The sequence below is a fragment of the Dufourea novaeangliae genome, unplaced genomic scaffold (genome assembly GCF_001272555.1).
Source record: "Dufourea novaeangliae isolate 0120121106 unplaced genomic scaffold, ASM127255v1 scaffold21, whole genome shotgun sequence".
NCBI classification, from domain to species: domain Eukaryota; kingdom Metazoa; phylum Arthropoda; class Insecta; order Hymenoptera; family Halictidae; genus Dufourea; species Dufourea novaeangliae.
In genome coordinates, this window is record NW_015373910.1 from 7,324,518 (window position 1) to 7,338,072 (window position 13,555).

Here is a 13,555-nt window from a genome sequence, read left to right on the forward strand (position 1 = left end):
TTTGAAAGTCGTACATTTACATACTTTGGAATTTATTTTATTGAGTTGTGCAGGATACACCAACTGACAACCCAGATAGCACATGACGCCTTAAAGACGCCTACTTTACAGCTATTTTAGGTCTAAGGCGTCTTTAAACCGTCTTCAAGGCGTCATGTGCTGTTTGACAAAATGGTAAAACAAATTAACAGAAAGTCTAGCAACATAATCTGTGTGAAATTGGGGGCAAATACGGAACAAAGTCTGCGCGAGCCAATTTGCTGCATATGTTGCTGCCAAGGTGTGTTACAGCAAATCTTACATCAAACTAGTAGCCATAACTTGATAACAGTCATTGAACAAAATCTGGCTGACTGGGTAGAATATTTCAGCAGATTACAATCGAATACGTGGCTTATTATATTACTTTTCCAACAAAGGAAAACAAAATTTCCTGCTCGAATCCACCCGTGTCTTGGTGAACTAACGCCCGTGCAATTTTCCACATCTCCATAGACATCCTCCTCGGACCGGTGGCGTTAATTTCAAACGATCTACAGATCCCGCATGCGATGGTGGGGGGACCTCGGAGCAGCGCTTTGAACCGGTCCGAAACAGGGCCCCGTAAGCGTGCGCGCGCGCTCGCTCGCGAGCCGTAAGCTGCAAGGTCTCGGCGGCGGTGTATATAAATAGAAACCAGTAGGTTCTGCCGTGAAGTCGAGGAAGGTGGTTGGAATTCTACAGGATGCCTCTCTACGTTACCTCGTCGTAGAGGATACCCTCACGGGGAATCTGCGGGCGTGTCATTGATCCCGATACACGCGTGTTCAGCCACGGCATCCGCGGAGAGACCCCGAGGAGACCGGCTCTTATTGAAAAGTTCACGCCCACGTTCATGTGGCCGTCGGAGAGAGAGAAAGAGAAAGAGAGATCGGGCCACGCCGGGCAAATCGACGATATAAATAGCGGAAGTTCCTGAGACTGGACGTTTTCTTTTTTTCTTTTTCTTTCTATCATCGATCCTTCGATTGCTCCCCTCGGTGTCTCGAAAATCCTCCCGGGATCAAGGTGGACGTTCTCGAGCCTCTTTGAAAGGTAGAACGTTCTCGGACCCATTTAGTTCTTGGAGAATTCCAGAACGACCCTGGAACTGAAAGAAATGTATATCTTGGTGTCAAAATCAAATGTGTCGTGGTTGGAATATATTTTTTATAAAATAGTTGCCTCTATTCCACGGAAAAGTCTTCGAAGTTCCGCAATAAACCCAGTCAGCCAAACCTGCAAAGCCAAATTTTGTTCAATGCCTGTTATCGAGTTATGGCTACAAATTTTATGCAAGATTTGATATAAACTTGCGCGCAAATTGGCAGCAATATATGCAGCAAATTGGTTCCGTTTTTGCCCGAAATTTATCACAGGTTCTGTTGCAAGGCTTGCTGCCATTTTGCTTTACCATTTTGTCGGCAGGCGTTTCCTGCAAAACTCGAGCCAAATGCGGAAACAGATGCCTCTGGTTTTTTTAGAAAACTTTTGTCATTATTTGCTGGCAATCTGCTCGAAACTTTTGCACAACCGGTTATCAGGGTATATTTCCTAATGGAGCAGAGAAGGAAAGACAGCAGACACTTAACAATTACTACATGTTTTTAGATGTATGCATACACTAACCAAGGTGAAGTATCGGCGTGAACGAACAGATGGAGCGTCTGTCCGCAAATAGAATATCAGGAGAAGGAGGCGAGACCAAAACTGGACATTGGTCTACGATCTTCCATTAAAAAATGAGGTGCAAATTACCCGCATGCTGAAGTGGCTTTACGCATACGGAATTCGAAAGGTGCGAAGTTGCAACTGCGTCTAAACAGAAACGATAATCTGTTTCAGAAATTTTCACAATGATTAGTTCGCAATTTGTTTAGACGTTCTATGATTTTGTGGTATATAAATTGACAACCATAGGCGTAACCAAGAAGGGTCAGAGTGGGAGAACTTGTCCTCCTGGAAGGAAAAAAAATTAAATTACCACCCCCTCACCGTCTGATACCTTAGCTACGCCCATGTTGGGAAGTTCAAAATGTTTCATTGTATGTGGAAAAAGCATGCGTTTTTGCGGGTTAAGCAATCTGCTTCAGTTCACTGCAGTACACTTGTTTAATTTTTTACAACCCAGGGGATTTAACACTAGAACTTCGAAACAAGTCAAAATGACTTGTCAGTACACTTTTATAACGATGATTAAAATGTTACAATACATTGTCTCAGAACTATTGTAACTTTTACTACGATATGAAAGTGAAGAAATCGGTTAATTTATAAGTTAGTAAACTTTGCAAAGTTCTTTATGTTTGTCAATCGATTGAAATAGATATGCGTTTACCGTCGATAATTCTAGTGTTAAAATCCCTCTATCCTCCCACAGTATCCTCTCCCGGAACTGTCTCGAAGACATTGCTTCAAGGGAGGGGGCGACGAGTGCAAATTTGACTCCCCGTTATAGGCAGAAAGTAGTACGAACACTCCGGGGCCTGTATGTTTTCATGAGACGAAATTGTAGCATTCATTTCGTAGCAGTTTGGTCATGCACGTATCAAAACAAGCCAGTTATAACGATAAGTACGAAATAAGTAAAGAATTATACATATAACGTTACTGGTAATTAGAATAATTTTCGGAAAAGATTCCGAGCTCGACGCGTCGATGTGAACGGCACTTAACGGGCAGCCGTTCGCGCGGCGGCTCACACGTGAAATGCATCGGCGTAAATGTCAGGGTCACCGGCGTATACGTAGCTACCTTTCAGACAAATACCGATTAAATGCCGACGGACGCTTTTACTAGACTCCGTGTATCCGTGGAGCACCGTTTAATTGAACCACTCCGGTTGCTTAGAGACTGTGAACTCGTCAAAGCCATGTCCCTCCTGTTCCAGTCCTCGACGCTTTCTTTCCTGAGACTACCTCACGGACGACCTGAAATAAATAAATGAGTCATTGCTAATGACGTCGGTCTATTTATGGTTGTCGACAAACAAGAGTACAATGTGAAACCATTGCCAGTAAATAATGATAAAAGTTGTCTAAAAAAAACCATAGCCTTCTGTTTCCGCGTTTGGTTTTGCAGGCAACGCCAGCCCAGATAGCACATGACGCCTTAAACACGACTTAAAGGCGCCTTAGACCTAAAATAGCCGTTAAATCGGCGTCTTCAAGGCGTCATGTCCTGTCTAGGAATCTGACAGATGCAAATATGACGCAAGGTACTGTGCCGAATAAACTCGACATAGTATTTAGAACTTTTCTAGCAATCTAACATAATTATCAGCGGATTTCTTGTATTCATCTGCAACTCGTTACGGTGTTATATGGTAAAAATATGCATCGACTGGACACTGAACATTCCCGATTCCGATTAAAACGAAGGATATCCCGATGGAATCGAAGGTAACCCGCGCGGAAAAGATAAGGTCGTCTGTTTTGATTCGCATATACAGGTATAGAAGGCGAAGGGGAGGGAGTCCACGTATGGGTGGCGCCGCGTCGAAGAAATGCCCCCAGGGGCCGCTACCTTTTTACGTCACTGCTGGAGAATTTCCTACCCGCTGGCCGGTCGCCACCGCGAATCACGGTCCCGACATGATATCGAACCGTTAAACAGAGGCCGCGGAGCAGAACCCAGGAATCCCGGGAATTCGCGTAAACCGTCTGGAAATTATATCTCGCGGTTGCTTTCGCTGTGTTGTCGTCCGCGGTACATGACGACGGGGAACGTGACTCGGGAACGAACGAGCTCGCACGGCAGGACACGTTTCCCGACCAGTTTTCGACTTTTAATACCTCGCGACCTTACCGCTACGTATCGACCGTATCCTCGTCGATGAGGACACCGTATTTCGCGCGGGAACACTTCGATCAGCCTCTCATCTTGAAATTAAATCCAGATAGCACATGACGCCTTAAAGCGTCAGGTCGTCGATATTCTTCCTTTTTGTTCTTCATAAAGTACAGCCAGACGTGATTTGCTGCGAAGGTATCTTAGTATACGTATACCTTCGTCATCGATCTTCTTAATGACTGTCCGAGAAAGGGGATATCCACGACTGTATAGTGTCCGTAAAAAATGACAGTACTTCTCTAGAATAAATCCTAGGTAATAAAACCTCGATTTCGGGATCATCTTCTCGATCCCGATTACAATAAATTCGTATTCTGGAACTGTTCCACCACGTTCAACTCGTGGGATCCAAGTGTGAAATATCCAAGCAACTGATATTTTTCCTGGCCATTAATCCCAGTAAAGGTTGTTCCATGAATTTCGTCATTTCGAGTGGAAAAGTCCAGCGTGGCGGAATGAAGCAATGTAATGATTCTCACCTGTGGCAAGGAATTGTACGGTAAGAAGTTTCTCCGAATGAAAAAAAAAAAAAACGGAATTAAGAGGGGTCTGGGGGAAACAGGGGATCGTCAAGGCGGACGATGAATAAAGAGGACAATTATCCGCGGGAAGATAACACTCTGGACACCACTCCCTCTCGCGGTTCGGACACACGACCAGCAAAACCATGGTGAAGCAACAGGTTTGACTCGCCGGACTAGTTAATAAATTATCGTAGTCCGCCGCCATCTTCGTCGTCTTCGACGCCGTTGCAAATGAGAATTCGGAATACTTGCCTGGGCACGATTGCGAAATAAAGCAGCGCCTCGGCTGACCGCGAGCTGTTGCCACGGGGAGGGGGGAAAACAAGAAAAACATCAACTCTGTCTGCAACCTGTCCGCGTTTGTATTCGTAACAACAGCTAGTCCCACGAGAAGATCGTAATTATTGAATCCATCGTACGTATTGACCAACGATATTCCATTTTATTCCTCAATCAGCAAAACCTGCAAAGCCAAATTTTGTCCAATGCATGAAACATCATCAATGGTAACTCAATTCTATAGTACAGTATAGGGTCATTCCACGCGAAATCGGACACTTTTTGGATAACCATTTCGGATTTTGTAGAAATTTTTTTTCAATAAATCATAACTATGGAGCTAACAAACTGATCCAAATGATCTTTACGGGTACTTACAATGGAGACATAAGAGTACCAAATAAAAATTATTTCAGTTCAAAGAAAATATTTTTTAACCGTCTATTTTGCAATTGTTTTAAATGAATGCCCTGTTTCTGTATCAGGGAACTAATTAAAAATGTAAAAAAATGAGGATATAGCCCTATTTGCCTTCTTTATGGACATATGTTCAAAAATATGGACACTTTAAAATTGGCTGTATGAAAATTAATTGAAGTGAAATGACCCTATACTTAAATCGTGTCTGTGCAGCAAGTCCATTGTTCTAAGGTTTGCGGTACACGAGATAATATTTATTATATTGTCATCGGTGTGTTATTCACTCGTCGGATTTCCAACACCCATCGTCTTTGGCGTCCGTCTGCTTTCGCGAACGAGCAATACAAGAGAGGATCGTCAGAGCGTCAAGGCCGTAAGAGTCGCCGAGATTCTCGCGGTGCGAATCCCATTCGAAGGTTGCCATAGACTCAAAAAAACGTTATAGACCACCCACAGTCACCCGGCTATAGATGCCATCGCAACGTTCGTGACCTTGGCACCATGCATCGCCCAACACACCGTGTCTCTATCCCCTGTCGTGTGTATTATCCTTTTGGGAATTGCATTTCGAGTTCCTCTTTTCTGAGCGGCTAACGATACCTGTTGGTCGAGGAACGAATAACACGATTCATCTTGGACGTGTGGAACACGTACACACGAAGAACCGTTCGGTACTTACACAGATTTCGTTTTATTCGTCCGTGTTCACACACAGGTGTGTCAGGTATGCAAAGGTGTATATATACACGACGGTTCCTGAATCGAAAAATACGGATCGACCACGATAATACAGCGCTTGTCCGATTCGTCTTTTTGCCGAGAGACGATCGAGAAGAACGAGGAATCCTCTGTCAAGGTTCTCTCCGTTCGGACAGATTACGTTGTCGCGACGGGCTCGACAAAAACAGACAGTTCGGTAAGCGGTAATAAAAGGGGGTAACCCACGGTGTCCGCGAATTATAGTCCCTGTTGGGCCTGGTCGTGGCCGATCTCTAAACGGTGGAACCGTTCTTTTCCTGGTTCCTGCGTTCATCGTGTTCGTTTTCAGGGTATTTTTTATGTTTTCTTTCTGGCAGCCCTGGTGTACGGTCTTACCATCTAGACGCAACCTGTTATTTACCAGCGAGATGCGATTGTACATACAGTAAATGCACAATGACAGATCATGGAATTCTGAAATCATATTTTCGTCAGCCACATATGGTCATTAGTTTATGAAATGTTTAATGTTCAGTGCCGAGCAGCCTTCGAACACTCATCGAGGATTTATTGTATTTATATACCGTTTTAGTGTCCACTCGTTTCGCCCGACGGAAGGCGCCTGCTTTTTTATTCGCCACCCCGTAGACGGCGAAGTTCTCACTCGACATTCCCGGCAATCTCTGATCGACGAGTTTTTATGAAGGTCGCGGCGAACTACGTGAGCCGTCGTCGCATACCCACTTACCCAGCTGCATCGGTGATGCACGTGTTTATATGCTATTCGTGGGCGCGCGTTGGATCGACGACGATACATCCAGTCGGGGCAGTCTAATCACCTGGGCCTTAAGATCCTCATTACCCTACAGCGATGATCTATACTCCACGGATTGAAATTAATCGATGGAACATCGTTCGGTTGTCCGCAACAATGCGATCTTAATTTCCATCGAGTTCAACGGCCGGATCTTGCTATCGAACAGCTGTCTTAACCTTAGATTACGAAACAGTCGTAAAAATCACGATCTAAAAATACAAAAATTCAATTATTTTTTAAATTCTAGTTCTTCTAAAGCATAATTGTTCCAAAAATTTCTACCAAAAGATCAATAAGTTTATCTTTGAGTAGTAAACCGTACGGAAATTCCGTAATTTACAGTGAAGTATTGTTATCTAGGGTTAAATATAAAATATACTCTGTGTCCACTACAATTTCAATTGTATATACGCTACAGTAAAAGCGTTAATTCAGTAAATGTATACATTTCCCATTTCATTTCATTCAGTTTTCATTTTTGTTCATTAAATGCAACTATATTTTCAAAAATTATACTTTCGACATTATGCTTTTACTGACGTACTGGAGGAATTGTACGCTATTTTTAGTAAATGAATAAATTTACTAAAAATAGCGTACATTCTTATATTCGATTGATCCTTCTACTGAAATCATAAACATTTACTATAGTTCACGCCAGTGGTAACCAGTTTTGTACAACTTTCGAGGAAATTGCCAGCAATAAATAACAAAAGTTGTCTAAAAAACCATAGCAATCTGTTTCCGCATTCGACTTGAGTTTTGCAGTCTTGTAACCCCAGATAGGACATGACGTCTTGAAGACGTCCATTTTATGACTATTTACAAAGTGGAACGTCCTGAGGTCATTACTTTACAACAGGCATTGGATAAAATTTGGCTGACTGGGGCTTTTACCGTGACATATACACGGCGACGAAACGGGCAATGTTAATCAGTCCAACGTCATCACGTGCGTCGTATGCATATTCGGATTGGATCTACTCGGCCGGCGATTCGCCGAGGCTCCAGCGATTTTCCCGGTGGTGTCCAAGGTTCTGCGTGCGAGAAAGACGCCGCGGCTGACGCGCGAAGGAACACCAGTCCATAGGTGAAGTCCCCACCAGGCAAGACGGCCCCCGTTGGAATGGATGCTGGCCTGGTCTCCTCACGTGGTTAACGCGCACGTAGGATACATATATTATCCTGGCGCGCCGCACACCTTGGCCTCCCGTGGTTCGCCGGTTAGTGGGTGCACAGGTTGCCGATGCGAACGCACGCACACAAACGGCGCGTGGTGTCCGTTCCGAGGGAATATGCCACACACGGCTGTGCCACGTATACCAAGAGGATCCCGGTTCTACGTTTAATCATACGTCCTCCGCGTAACCCACCGACAAGAACGTGGATCCCAGATTTAGTGCTCTGTACACGTATCGCTTCACCAAATCGACGTCTAATCGGCCCGTGGAATTCCTCTACGATATCAGTAATCATCTGCATCTGGAAATAGAGACATTAGTGATGGTCACCATCTGGACCTAAAACGAGTATTTCTACGTTAAAGTGAAATGTGTTTGAATCCCCGACTCGATTATTTGGATATTCTACGTCGTAGACGGGTAAAACTAGGGATAAGATTTTCCCCATTGGCGAACCGCTTGGGATCCAGTCGAGTCGACGTTGTTTCGAAAACGGCGACACCCGAAGAGAGAGAAATCGTTTGATTCTTTCCAACAACGAGCCGAGAAGCCTGCTCCGGTCGGTTGGTGCGCGAGAGAAAGTGAAGCTACTTGTATATACTCGGAAATTGTACGAAACAGAACCGAGAGAGCTCGACGGTGTCCACGTTTATGTAACCGTCCGCCAGTTGGACGTTGCACGTGCGGGCATTGAAGTCTCCTCCACGGCGCGCGGTCGTCGGTGCGAGTCTCCGGCGCGTTGAAATTCCTCGCGGCGATTTCGTGCCTCCTCAATTCGTGGCTTTCGCTGAGTCTGGGTGATGGTGTGGAAAAATTAGTAAGAACGATCGTGAGTTAATTAACGAGTGAATATGTACTAATAACGTCTGTCCTTAGACGATTCCGTTAGCTCGGGCTACAGTAAATCTTCGATGAGTATTCGAACCCAAATAGCAGATGTACAAATCCTCACTGAAAAATCAACGTTACATCTGGGAATCTTGCCGTGTCGAGGAGCCTTCGAGCACTCATCGAGGATTCACTGTATTCTCGTTCATTTCACGCTGTTATAGTTCCTCCGGTCGTGTTGTTTCTATATTTATGTATGTCCACAATTACGCTCCGGTCGGTGAAGTCTGTAACGATAAATAAATAATGTAAGCACGCGTCGTGTGCGATTTTTGCCGTGATCCACCGACCGTGACCGGCGACAGGGACCAGTGAGGGGCATTCCACGGGGACGACGGAGTGTATATGGGGTAATACGATATCAGTGCGAATCGAGGACCGCTGCCTTTGCAGGCGAAAAGCTCTTTAGAGGGCTGAGGTCCAGTGTGTTCGGATATGGGACAGTCGTGGAAGCAGGAAACGTTTCGGGTACTTGCGTAATGAAGATCCACGGAGGAAGGGTCTTAAAAGAAATGTGTGATCACGTTGCAACAGATATATCGTGACCTTAATAAATAAAACTCGTAACTCCATTTAACGGAACTTTACAGGAGAGCAATAAAACAGTTTAGAATTAATTGAACTTATTAAATTACAGAGGATGAGTAAGTTTGTTTGAACTTCATTTAATATACAGGACTTGCGGAATTATTCAGGAAAATGTATTTATTTTGAGTACTTTGGCTGACACTAAAACGCAAAATTAGCCCGAAAGTCGAGTTACGAGGTTTACTTATAAAGATCACGATATGCGAGACGTGTAAGGGAAGCGATAAGGGTGGAAAGAACCGACGTTAAGAAACGGATCCCTGGGTGGAGAACGAGACGAAGGAAGAGGCCCATGTAGACAGGAGGAAGAACAAGAAGAGAAAACACTTGAACGAAGGAAGGCCTTCGGTATTACCGGGAGAGGAGAACCTGTGCCGCGAGAGAGGCGGGAACACGGCCGGCGATTTGAATACCAAATCGTTCTGTGCTCTTGTGCAACTCCTTCGCCGTTTCCTTCGTCTTTTTATTTTCTTTTTTTTATTTTATATCCCCTCCCTCCCGGCCCCTGCGCGACCTTTTCACATCTACCTGCGTGCCTCGCGTATTTTTAGGCGTGACACGCTTTCTTTGTGGCGGTGGGCCCGATCGCCGTAAAAAGAGTCCTCCCGCGATGAAGCTCTCGTGCACCGGTACCCGGATGACTTGTTTCTCCGGTGTGCTGCACATATACACGTTATTCCAGATAGCACGTGACGCCTAATAACGCCTTGAAGACGACTTAAAGGCGCCTTAGATCTAAAATAGCCATAAAATTGGCGTGTTCAAGACGTCATGTGCTATTTTTCTTCCTTTCGACGCCCACTTGTCCCGTTTCCATCACGGAATCCTGTGTTTATCCTTCGGTATTGGTGTGCTGGAAACGTTTAATGGAAGGACAGATTAATCGGCGATAAATTTATAATTCCCAACGAAGTGACTGAATGAGAGAATGTATGTATCTTTGAAGAAAAATGAATGTGTCTGAAGAATTTCTCGGGACCATTCCCGATGTAAATAATTCGAACGACGTGTAATGCTTCGCGGAAAGGAGTATAAAACGAATTTACTGGGAGATACTTACCGGATGACACACTTCTTTCGACGAACCGGAGTAACTTGGTTTAGCCTCTCCTAGGCTTTGTCTGTATACGGAGAACGGAGACATAGCCTAGAATAGGTTAGGTCAGGGCTCGTTCGACTCGATCGTGTTCGTAGATGCACCGTGTGTCGAAGACACGCCCAAGGTCAGGCTCAAGGTTAATAATCGATGGGAATAAACTGAAAGAGAAGCGGTTCCAGGTATACATTGTCTGTTTTCTTGTTTATCTTCTAGCGAGACGGTGTACGTTTTACTGCCGGTTACTTAAAGTATTCATGATTATCGTGCGTATTATTCATTGGTATAATGACTATGGAGACCTGATTACGTAAATTGTTTATACCTGTACGATACTGAATCATTCAAATATCTTGACGGGAAATATGTATTTTTAATTGTTGCTTGATTGCGTGTGTCGCCGGCAATCGATGATCCATTCCAGCAGATTTCTTCATTGAACACAATCGATAAGGAGGAGACCAGCTTTTCTTTTACCGTCACGAGGATCCTCCTCTATCTACCGGGGAAAATGGCAGCGAACTGCGAGGTATAAATTTCGCGGCAAAAATTCTCGTTAATGGACCGAAGACTCGATTACTACGTTAAGAAGTACTAATTTTCGTCTGTGAGGTAAGTAGTTAGAAAAATTAACTTAAAATCCAATGCTAGATATACACATTCAGAACCAAATTTATCCGATTTATTACACCCATGCATGCTGCGTTCACGAACTATCGTTGAGATGTGTTTCCTTGGGTTTGAAAGAAATATATTTAAAAAAAAAAAATTAATCATTCATCCGTGGAATAATTTAAGACACCATGTTAAAGTTTCTATGTGTATGAAATATTTCTAAATTACAACGTATTTTTCTGAATACACCGTTTGTCAACATAAAATAATAAATGTATAGGATATTACGGACTTACTCTACTTTAATCGACAATTCTCTCAGCCTTTCGATTGTTCGCTGGAATTACAGTGGAATAAAAGGAGTACAATCACTGGAATAGTGTAATATCTAGAATAGAAACGGTTCAATTCAATTCACGAATTGCTATTATTCGCTTCAGCGCAATAGATACTGTTTCTACGAGTTATTAAATAGTAACGGTTTTCTTCTTAATCGATCCTAAACAACTTCTACAGTCATCGATATTACGAAACGATATACATATATCGATTGCCTGTAAAATTTTGAATAATCTTTCGAAAGAGCGAACTCAATTGATACGAGTGTTATAATATAACAATGATATCAATAAACATTAATGCCTACGAATAATTTACTATGTATTGCCATCAAATTTTCCAACAGCTCGCGGATTTCTTTATAAATTATATACAAATTTCATCGTAATTATAAGTGTCCTAAAGAGTATTACGAGATGAATTTTATCTATGATCATTTCAACAATTTTTTATACATGTACTCTTGTAATATAAATTAACAAATTAATCTTTTATAATTTTACGAAGCGTCGAATTCATTATAAACCTTTTTTTTTTCATTGGGTCCCTTGAATGAAAGCTACTCGAAGAACAGCAGCCATTGTTATATTTAAAAAAAAAAGCTCTCAAAAGCGTTGTAGAAATTATATAAATGGTCTTTTGAACTGCAGTCTAAGTAGCTCCCAAAAAGTAACTAGAAATAACATAATATGTTGTCTACACACTTGTTACCACTATTGTGATAAATATTGTATTAATCTATTCTACAATGATAGAATTACACTTATAATATATTAAAGAAAAAAAGGACTACATTTGTGTAGTAAAAAGGAAATATGTTTTAATAAAATCAATCAAACCATGTAAGAGAAAATCTGTTACTATTGTACGATCAATGTCTTCTATTAAATGATGTGAATATTTTCAATATTAATATACAATATTCTGATTAATTTGTAACCCAATTGCTGGAACAATGTGTAATATTCCTTAATAAATATATAAACTGTCTTTTTGTTAAGTACTGGTTGCATAGTTTGTTGAATGGTATTGCTTTAATATTCCTAGATTTTCCAAATACGAAAAATAGATCAATTATAAATATACTAATAAATTATGTAAAATAGGAATATTCCTTCGGTAAAAATTCCTTCCATCGACTACTAATTGTAGTGCATTTGAAAGCGCTGCATATATAAACATTTAATATTACTGCAATTTTGCAGAATATTTCCTCTCATTCATCATTGGTAGGGGGGCAGAAGTGAGAATAAAAAAATTACAATTGCCCAATTAAAACTGAAATCAAGTGCCAAAACATAATTGAAAAGACATATTCAGCAGAAAGTGCAACCAGAATTAAACACTCGAGAAACCAGAAACTCAAATGGCTTCTTCCTCACTATCACTGGACTATACATATATACCTTTCTTTCCCATAAATAATTAAACATTAAAAATTTAAGTGTTAGGAAACAGTCTCTAAAAAAATAAATACACAGTGATTATCAACCAATCTTTGTCCTCAGTCTGTACAAAAGTAAGTCTGTATAGATAATAAATTATCTTCAGTAATGTACTGTAAATGTTCTGAGCAATCACGTAAAGTCAAGTATTGATGAAAAGAAAAAAAAAAGTAGATACAAACGATATTTAATCATAAAACTATAATATTGCACTGAATGATGCTTGGCCAACTTTTATGAGTATTCATTAAGAAATTTTTGAACTGTTGCAATCGTAGAGCATGATCAGCTGATAATCAATCCATGCACAATCAAAGTATCCATTGTTAATCGCTTTGCTGAGCTCGCTTTGCTGAGCTCGCTAAACGAAACGTCCAAAACGCAATTCTTAGCCCTTCGGAGGTCTCGGTTCACCTGGCAAATACATGAAAAAGATTAGTTTGAAAATGACAATTGCAGATAGTGTACAGTAGAGCATTTTTTTCTAGAAAATATAAAACACCAAAATGAAGAAAAAGATCTATAAATGGTGTTACAATTACTGTATCTCTCTATTTAGGACTGCGACCTCCAAAGAGTTAAGGACACCGCCTTAAACAGCCTTCCTGCACGCACGCACACTGCTATTTTATCAATTTGGGACTTTATCTCATTTACGATTGCTGATACATACTTCTAAATATGTCTAGTCGAGTAGCCTAATTAAAGCCTACGAATCTAGAGTGCTCGCTCATAAGTGATATGTTGAGTAAAGTGTATTACCTACGGGTGACAATGAATTTAATGCTGTAGCA